At 41.3% G+C, this 9064-nt stretch overlaps 1 long non-coding RNA gene across 2 annotated transcripts; it reads left to right on the top strand.

Moving 5' to 3' along the window:
- The first annotated feature begins 502 nt into the window (after window positions 1-502).
- On the top strand, window positions 503-8759 carry LOC147822253 (uncharacterized). Of its 2 annotated transcripts, none has more exons than XR_015445860.1 (3): window positions 503-843; window positions 3006-3180; window positions 7653-8759. It is a non-coding gene; the product is annotated as an uncharacterized LOC147822253 (long non-coding RNA). The 2 variants fall into 2 exon arrangements; XR_015445861.1 differs by lacking the exon at window positions 503-843 and adding an exon at window positions 1580-1877.
- The last annotated feature ends 305 nt before the right edge of the window (window positions 8760-9064 follow it).

Genomic DNA, 9064 nt, shown 5'->3' with positions numbered 1-9064 from the left:
CTGGCCAACAAACCTGACCTCAGCTTGGAGGCCATATCAAAGGGTGATGGGTCATGGTAGAGTACCCCTTGTAATCCCAGCATTTGGGGAGGCTGAGGCAAGCACATCACAAGTTTGACCCCAGACTGGGCAACTTAGCAAGATTCTGTCTCAAAACTAAAAAGAAAAAAAAAAAGGTGATGGAGAATCACTGCAGGGATTCAATTCAGGGAGTGAAATGGTGCAGTGTGAGAGTAGGAGGATCATTTTGGCTGCTCTGTGGGGATCCTTGGAGAAGGCCACAGTCTTTGCATAGGCACTCATACATCATCTTCTAATGATTTGGATAAGAACTGGATAAATTTGACAAAGATTAAATAACTGCCTTAAAATTCAGCTTGCTCTCCCACCCTGTAAACTAGTATAGCTAGGAACTTTAATCAGGAGTTAGCCTTCCTGCTAAAATCATTCAGAACATACTTAGTTTGGGACACTTTAGTCTGTAAAAAGAAAGAAACTCCAGGCTGAGGTGTAGCTTGGGGATTGTTTACTGCTATCAGTCAACTGCACTAATCTTGACCTATTACCCCCAGTACTGAGGGGCAGGTTGCCTGACTTCACCTTAATGAAGCTTATCATCGCAGGGCCCTAAAGTAGCACGGAATAGCTCCATACCAAGCCCTCTAGCCAAACAATCAGCAAATAAAGGTAACTTTAAAGAGTGTTAAGCCCAACTTTATGACTTTCACAGGCACCAAGGGCATGGTCTCAGAGGCCTAAGCTACCACATAGCATAGCCCAGGACTGCTTGTTGGTTGATCTGCTGGGACCAACTGTGACTCATCTATTTACTACAGAGCAAAGGTAACTGGGGATGCAAAAGTTGACAGCTGTCTCCCAGGAGACCATCAGTACTGGAAATGAGGGCATTGGGCTTCAACTGGAAATGTTTCCCTTGGCACAGACCCAGGCTGGAAGAATGGTGCCCGGTGAGAGGTCACGCTATGAGGACGTGAGTGAATACATGCGAGCATTTTGAAGAACCAAGGGCCTCAGAGCTGTTTCAAGTCTCTCACATTATTACCTTACCGAGTAGCCTAGATGCATTGGTCATCACTTATATGTGCTTGTGGTTTTTAATTAGAATATATCAGCCCAAATAACTTCCTTTTTGGAAGAAGTAAGATTAATGGCAATAATAATGTCATATTCATGGTGGTAATATTGGAATTCTTCGTTAACAGTGCGTCATTTTCCAAAAGCAGTTTGTCTTTAATGTTAAATACATTATCTGTAACTGTGTGTGTGTGTGTGTGTGTGTGTCTGTGTGTCTGTGTGTGTGTGTGTGTGCATGAGTTACCTGGGAAGCTTTAAAATGCTGAGAGCTGGGAACACTTTCCAAAGACCCTATTTTAATCAATCTGGGTGGGGCCAAAGTGGTAGCATTTTAAGGTCCCCCAGTGAATTCTGATGTGGAGAACCATAGTTTCATCATCCCCACAGGCTGCAAAGAAGGGATTTTTATCTTTATTGTATAGATGAGGAACACAGGGCCCAGTGAGAACAATTTGCAGAAGAGGAAGACCAGGGACTTTAGCCTTTAGTCTGTCTGGCCATCAACCCCTGCTCCCAAGTTGCTTCACAGTGAAGCAATACAGTAGATTCTTGGGAAAAGTGTAAACAGGGAGAGCCTACAGGGAGAGCAAAGGGAGCCCAGGGAGCAGAACTCCATAGGGATCTGGGGACAAGGTGAGCAGGAGTCTGAGAAGGCTGTGCAGTGCAGAGGTAGCCTGCTGGAGAGGATTTGCAAAGCAGAATAGCACAAGTGACAGAACAGCCAGCTCCATGGCTGCAGGAGCTCCTGACTTCCATTCAAGCCTTGGGCTGGCACAGATAAGGTACCAGGCAGAAAGTCAAATTATGCATGGCCAGGCAAGGACAAGCAACACCCTCCCCCAACCCTTAGTTGTCCTTTGTGTTATCATGTTGCTGCAGAAAGAGGAACCTCCTTTGGAGGATCTGCTTCTCTCCCTGTGCTGTATCATCTCAGGGCAATCACCAGATTTCCCAGGCTACCTCTACCTTTACCTGTACTTCCAAAATATGGGGTTCATCCAGGAAGGCCACACAGGTTAATGTATGATGGAATGTTAAGCAAGCATCCTTGGATCCTCATTTTTCTCAACCATGAGTACCTTTCACTATAACTGCTGAAATAAGTATTATCACAGGGTATTCTGAAGCCTTTGCTTTCCTTCCCCCATGCTGGGAACCCACCAGCAAAGTGCTCTCAGCTCTCAGCCTCTGAGAATGAAGCACGGGTACAAACCAAGGCACTGACCTCCTCCTTTGAGTCCTCCTACTTTATAAACAAAAGTGACTCTCCCATGGTATTTCTGGCCTCATTGCTGCAAGAGGTAGTAAAAGGATCAACCTATAAGGAATGAGGAGAGGTGAGGATAAGATTCAGCAGTCTGGGGTGGAATTGTCTGGTCCTCTCTTTAGTCCAAATGGAAACCCTCCACTTGTATTTCCCATGAAGGCTTGGATTGGCCTGTCATTCATTTATTCACTTAGTACTTAAGGGTTTATAGCACTAGGGATTCCTAGAGGAGTGGGGCCATATCTGACTTTTAATGCCTCATAGGTCAGAAGTTGTCTAAAGGGGAGAAGTAGAGTGAATGAGGAAAGAACTAGTACAGTAGGAATACAGGGAGGCACCTTGGATCAAAGAGGACAAGGAAAGTAGGCTTCCTAGAGGGCCAATTCCTGACTCAAACTGCAGGAATCTGAGAGGTAAGAGTAGGAAAATGGCTTTGTAAATGAAAGGGGCAGCTCCAGCACAGGCACAGGCTTCTGTCCCTTACTTCAACAAAGGGGCATTCCTTGTTGAAAGGTCAGCCTGGCTGGGCTCCAGAAATTCTTCCTTCTCTAGATGTTAAAGACATTTATTTCCTTCTCTATATTCAGGCCAAAGGGCTTAGTCTGAGTGCAACATTCCTAACTCATTTTATTTTTTTCAATAGAAACATGCAATTCCAAAGGCCTGCCAGCCACACCAAAGAGCTTCTCCCAAGGCATGAACCAGGAGAGGAAGCTGCAGAGTGGGAGGAGAGTGATGTTTTGAACCAGAAAACAAGAGTCAAATGAGGCTAACAATGCATAAAGCTTGGGTACAGCATAAAGTGTATTTCCCCTTTGGTAAGCATTTTGTTTCACAATATTAAGTGTCCTAACTGGGCAAACAGATTCTTGGAGTGAACCAGCTGGATTTCAGCCCTGGCTCTATTTCAGCCAAAGTAGGATCTTGGACTACTTGCTGCAGATATCTTTATATGTAAAAAGTTCTAAGGACATCTCCAAATCCACTTTGATGGTGGAAATTAGATGAGATACTAGCTAACTGAAGAGCACTTATGGCTTGGCACAGAAAGGGGTTTGGCAAATAATATTTTAGCTTCATGGTTTCCTTGAGTACTATACTTGGTCTAAAAAGAGTAATGTTAAGGCTAAGTCCTCAGGTGACCCAGGTCATAAATGGGACTCTTCTCAGAAATGTCTGTGATGAGCCTCAGTACTGGGGGAAGGCATAGGGTGAGTCAACATAAACCAATTACTACTACTACTACTAAAAAATGGGGGGGGGAGGAGCTACAATCTCATGCTATACTGAGAGCTACTCTACGATGCAGTTAATTCCAAAATGCAGGATCAATATCAGATGAAGGTGCCAACATCTCTTCTGAATAATTTCTGTGAAGTGCAGAAACCCCAAGAATAAATAAAGGAAGCCTCAAATGTATGAGCAGGATCCTCTTTGCCACTTTCTTAACTTTCTGAAATTTTCTTGACTTGGGATTTCCTAATTTCCCTCTCATTATGGTATGTATGTCTGGAACTGTGAAAACCTTGCTTCTACTGTACTTAGTTAACACAATGTTCCTTCTACTCTTCCCCTTAATTCTAGCTCCATCATGGGCCAGTTTTTGAGGAGCTTTTCAAGCAGTCCTGGACACAGGTTCAAGGAATCATTGTCTTCCTAATAGCAGAAAGTACAGATGGGCAGGATTATAAATCAGTTAGTAAATGGGCATTGAAATCTCAAAGGGAAACCATCTCCATGTAGGACTTAGAAGGCACTCCATTTGCTTTTTTAGTCCTACTGTGTTGGAGAGCATAAACCATAATTAGGTCCAGGGTTTTCTCCAGTGCCCTTTTGACTCTCTGGAGGAAGGGTGGAATGTTAAGAGTATTAGCTTCTTCTGTCTGCTATAGCTGAAAACTGGGTGGCTTAAAAACAAAACAAAACAACAACAGAAATCTAGTACCTCACAATTCTGGAGGTTAGAAGTCCAAAAGCAAGGCCACTCTGAAGAGGCTGGTGAGGAACTTCCATGTCTCTTTCCAGCTTTTGGTACCCTTTGGCTTATAGATATGTCTCTCCAATCTCTGCTTCCATCTTCATACATCCCTTTCCCTATGTGTTTGTCTGTCTGAATTTCCTTCTTCTTATAAGTGTACCTGTCATAGATTTGGCTGCCCTCTCATCTAATGTAATCCCATTTTAACAAGATTATATCTGTTAATCCAAATAAGGTCAAATACCTGGAGTTAGGAATTCAGTGTATCTTTTCAAGGGACACAACCCACTAGAGTCAGAGGTTCTCCAAATAACTCTCCATCTATGTCATCCTTCCAACCTCAAAAAATGGCTGGAGAGTATAAAATCCAGGTAGGTTTCCCTGGCCCTCTTGACCAGGGGAAGGTTAACTATTTGAACTGTTTCCGGGAAAGCAGCATTCTAGAAACTTTTTAGGAGAAAGTTCTTCATGTAAGCTGCTGATACTTCTGATCTGATCTATTTCCAGCCCCCTCACAAGAAAGCCCCCTTTCAAATGACCTCATCCTCACCCTCAGCAGGCAATCTACCTTTGAATCTTTTTCTGCATCTGAAGCACCCCAGTGTATTCCTCCTGAAGCCCTTCAGTCAGATGCTCATGGACACTTTTCTGTTCACTTTACACTGCAGGCAGGGAGGAAGGTTGGGGCTTGGAGACTAGTACAGTCTCCTTGTCTCCTGATACATCCATGGCCAGCGCTCTCATGAAATCTGTTTTAGTTACTTTTCTCACTGTTAAGATAAAATACCCAACACCCCAAATTAAAGGAGGAAAGGTTTATTGTAGCTCAGAGTTTGTAGAGGTTTCAGTTTATAGTTAGCTGGCTCCAAGGCAGGGTGGTTTGACAGAAGGGCATCACAGAGGAGAAACACTTCATGGTGGGCAGAAGGCAGCAAAGTAGCAAAGAAGCAGCAAGTGATGACAGCAGCCCTCTTTCTGTCCCTTATATTCTAGCCAGGCTACATGTCCTTAGGGGCGTAGCACTCAAACCCAGGGTAGGCTTTCCCATTATCCACACCCAGAACTATGCCAAACCAATCAGTGGACTAATTTAGAAATCACACAGGCTTAATCAAAGCATCACACACTCTAGATCCAGCCACCTCTGAAAAGCCTCACCTATGAACACATGAAGCTTTGAGGGAACATCTTGACATAAGCCATAACAACATCATTTGATATCTCTATGAACATGGTCTTCACCTTGCTTAATTTGGAACAATACACTCAGTAATGTTATAAAGACTTTGCTTCTCTCTGACTATCCCAAGCCTGTTTACTATATGAAAAAAATCATTCAGGTTGTCATAGTTATGCTTTTTTGCTTCCTGAGTAGGATAGAACTAGTTTTGATGTTAATTTAAATTCTTGTAACACATTCTATTATATCCTGGATCTCTCTTTGATGGGGAGGGGGTTGCCAGTTCATTCCCTTACAATAGTTTTTAAAATAAACCCTCAGAATTAAGCTCATTTTATTATGTGTTTTTGCTTTTAAACAGATATTTAATGGTCATCAAAAGTTTTAATAAAACATATTCAAGTACTTATGGTCTGCCATATAATGGTATTAGGAAGAATCTAGAACAAGCAGAAGTTACAGAAATATTTTAGAAGACAAAGCCTGAATACAAATCTCCTCTGTTCCATTCCACTGCTGCCACTTGAGACTAAGGTTTATAAGCTCATTCCAGGACTGCTGTAAGAAGTCAGCCTTGGGTCCAGCCTCTAGCCTCTTTTTCCTACAGTCTGTGCTGCTCAAATATCTCAGTCATCATGTGATGTGCCTGCTCAACATTTCCTAATACCTTCTCACTTATAGAAGGTAAATGTTATCCTCATTGACCAGACATTCAGTGTCCCTTACAATCAGATTCCTTCTGACTTTCCAGAAGAGATTACTCATTGTCTCATTGTCCAGTGATAGCACCAACATAGCTTCCTTTTGTGCTCAGTTATGGCTCCCTCTGCATTCCCCCATGCAGGAATCATTTCACTACACTTTGATGCCTGTCCAACTCCAGCCCATGTCCTCTTCCTACCATGACTGGAAATACAGTCTCTGGTTATATATACACCTGGCCATCTAGCTTGATAAGGAATCATTTTGTGTTCTGCTTCCCTTTATCCATAAGTGGATACAGATCAATAAGATAACCCTGAGCAAGATGGAGCCCCTGTCCCCACATGTACTTTTTGTTGGCATCTCCAACTCCTTCAGCTACATTTCTCTAGCTACTTATTAGCCCTCTTTCTTCACAAATTCAAAAAGGACTTGCTATCAGTGAAATATTGTTCTCTTTGCCACAATACATCTCCATTTCTGTATAATTTTGTTTCCCATGTTGTGTTTTCATTCTTCAAACAAAATTCTCTAAGCATGCAAGGAGACTGGAGCACTGATGTTTACTGTGCATACACTAAGGACTTTGTGTGGACATCCTTAAATTTATGGATGAACCCTTTGGGAAATGTTTCAGTCCAAACCTTCAAATGAGAGAATAGAAGCTCAGGGAGGGTTAATGAATTACCCTGGGACAATTTAATGCCAGATACAGTGCCAAAGAGAAAAAAGTAGTTGTGGCTGGACCTTGTTAGAATAGGCTTCACAGATGCAGTGGCTGTGAGCCAGACCTTGGCTGGGTGGGCAGGAGGAAAGAGTTCTCTGTGTGAGCATCACAAAGACCTCAGACCCAACATGACAATGTGAGCATTTATGGCTTCCAAAGATTCTTCTCAATTTCAAGAATGCAGTATGAAAGTTAATTGCCCAGTGTTGAGCATGCAAACACAGAAATGTGCTAGACTGGTCAAAGTTCAGAAGTAAGTGAACTTCATGGCATCAGGTTAAAAACAGAATAAATGCTGACCAAGAACTTGAGACTTTATATTTTAACTGCAGGTCAGAAGAGGAATCTGAACATGAGGTAGCTGAAACTGGGCAAACAAAACAATCCCAGATGGTTTTTCACAGGAGGATAAAAATGAAAGAGCCATTGTGGGTTCATCAGTGGTAAAAAATGTTCCACTGGGCAGGGTGGGGGAGACTTCTCTGTACTTTCTGCTCAGATTTGCTTTAAATCTGCAACTACTCTTAAATATAAAGTATACTTAAGAATAAATTTAAATTTTAAAAAATTGAAATGAATGAGCTCAGGTACCAAAGCTGTCTGCTGTGGGATGAAGGGAGAAGAGTACATTCCCCTCCTTAGGAATGTTGGAGCATAGCTGTCCTGCTCAGTTAATGCACTTTCTTGTCTTTTATTTTTCCAGTTTAATCACTAATGAAATGCTTCTGAACATGGAATACCTCAAAAAACAAGACATAGAATATAAAAAAGGAGAAAGAGGAAAATGAAAAGAAAGTGAAGAATCCCTTAATACTCTACATATGGAAAAATAAAAAGTTGGCTGTTTGTACATTTGCAAAAGCATAATGATTATGTGTCCTGAAGGAGTTTTACAGAACATTTAATATATGGTGTCCTTAGGAATTATTAACGCCTCTCATTTTCTATTATCTCTTTGCTAAAACTAGGATAAAAATTCCTGTTATATATGGTTACAAGGATTAGATTGCATCAAGTATATTAAATGCTTAGACTAAGAGCCTATATCTAGTTATTAAAATATTTATTGAGCACTTATTGTGAACAGCATACCAAGGACTCGATGGTGAGCAAAACAGATCCCTGCTAGCTCACTGAGATTTTAATCTATGGTAGAGACAGATGTAAACAAAGAAAATAAAAATAATTAATTAAAAACTGTGGAGAATTCTAGAAAAGCAAAGGACCATGAGAAAATAGCAAGGCCTCTGAGGAAATGATTAATAAATAGTATTTATTCAAAGATAGACTGTTTGCAACTATGATCAATTAGCTCATATCAGAAAAGTTCTTCCAAGAACAATTGGTGAAAGTAGATAATATACTTTTTAAAATAAATCTGTTTGAAGGAATATAAAAGCTACCAAGTCAATAGGAGATTGTAGACAAGATTCCAAGGGAGGATAAATACAAAGAGATAAGGTCAAAATGCAGTTCTACTTTTCCTTGAATCATCACCAACTCATATGTGGCAGAAGATTGTTTTTGGCTATCATGGGAAAAAACTGGAGTTTAACAACTGATAAGTTTGAGGAGCACTGAAAATATCCTAGAACAGTGGTCCCTAATTTTGGGGCATCAAGGACCAGTTTCATGGAAGATAATTTTTCCATGGATGGAGGTGGGTTGGGAGCATGATTTAAAGGCATGTGCAATCTAGATCCCTTGCACACACAGTTCACTGTAGGGTTCACACCCCTATGAGAATCTAATGCCACCACTGATCTGATAGGAGGTAATCTGAATGATGGAGAGCAACTGTAAATACAGATGGAGCTTCTTTCACTAGTCTATTGCTCACTTCCAGCTGTATGGCCTAGTTCCTAATGGGCCATGGGTTGGGGATACCTGCCCTAGTCTTTCAATTGGAATCCCTCAAAGGGAACACTTTAAGCATAAAGACAATTCAAGTTTAGTTGGATTAAGGTGATTGCCTAGTTTAATTGCCTGGCATTATTTCTATGGAAAAACATCATATAGAGCCTCAAAGATTTTCTACGTTTTCATAAGTTTTCTTTTCAATTTAGAAAAGTCTAGTCTACCAAGAATAAGTCAAATGACCAAAAGTCATTAAAA

Source organism: Heterocephalus glaber, unplaced genomic scaffold (assembly GCF_053883595.1).
Source record: "Heterocephalus glaber isolate CG9 unplaced genomic scaffold, H.glaber_assembly_v1.0 deba00001666, whole genome shotgun sequence".
Classification (NCBI taxonomy): Eukaryota; Metazoa; Chordata; class Mammalia; order Rodentia; family Bathyergidae; genus Heterocephalus; species Heterocephalus glaber.
The sequence above is the reverse complement of the archived record's forward strand: the minus strand, read 5'-3'. Positions and strand labels throughout refer to the sequence as shown.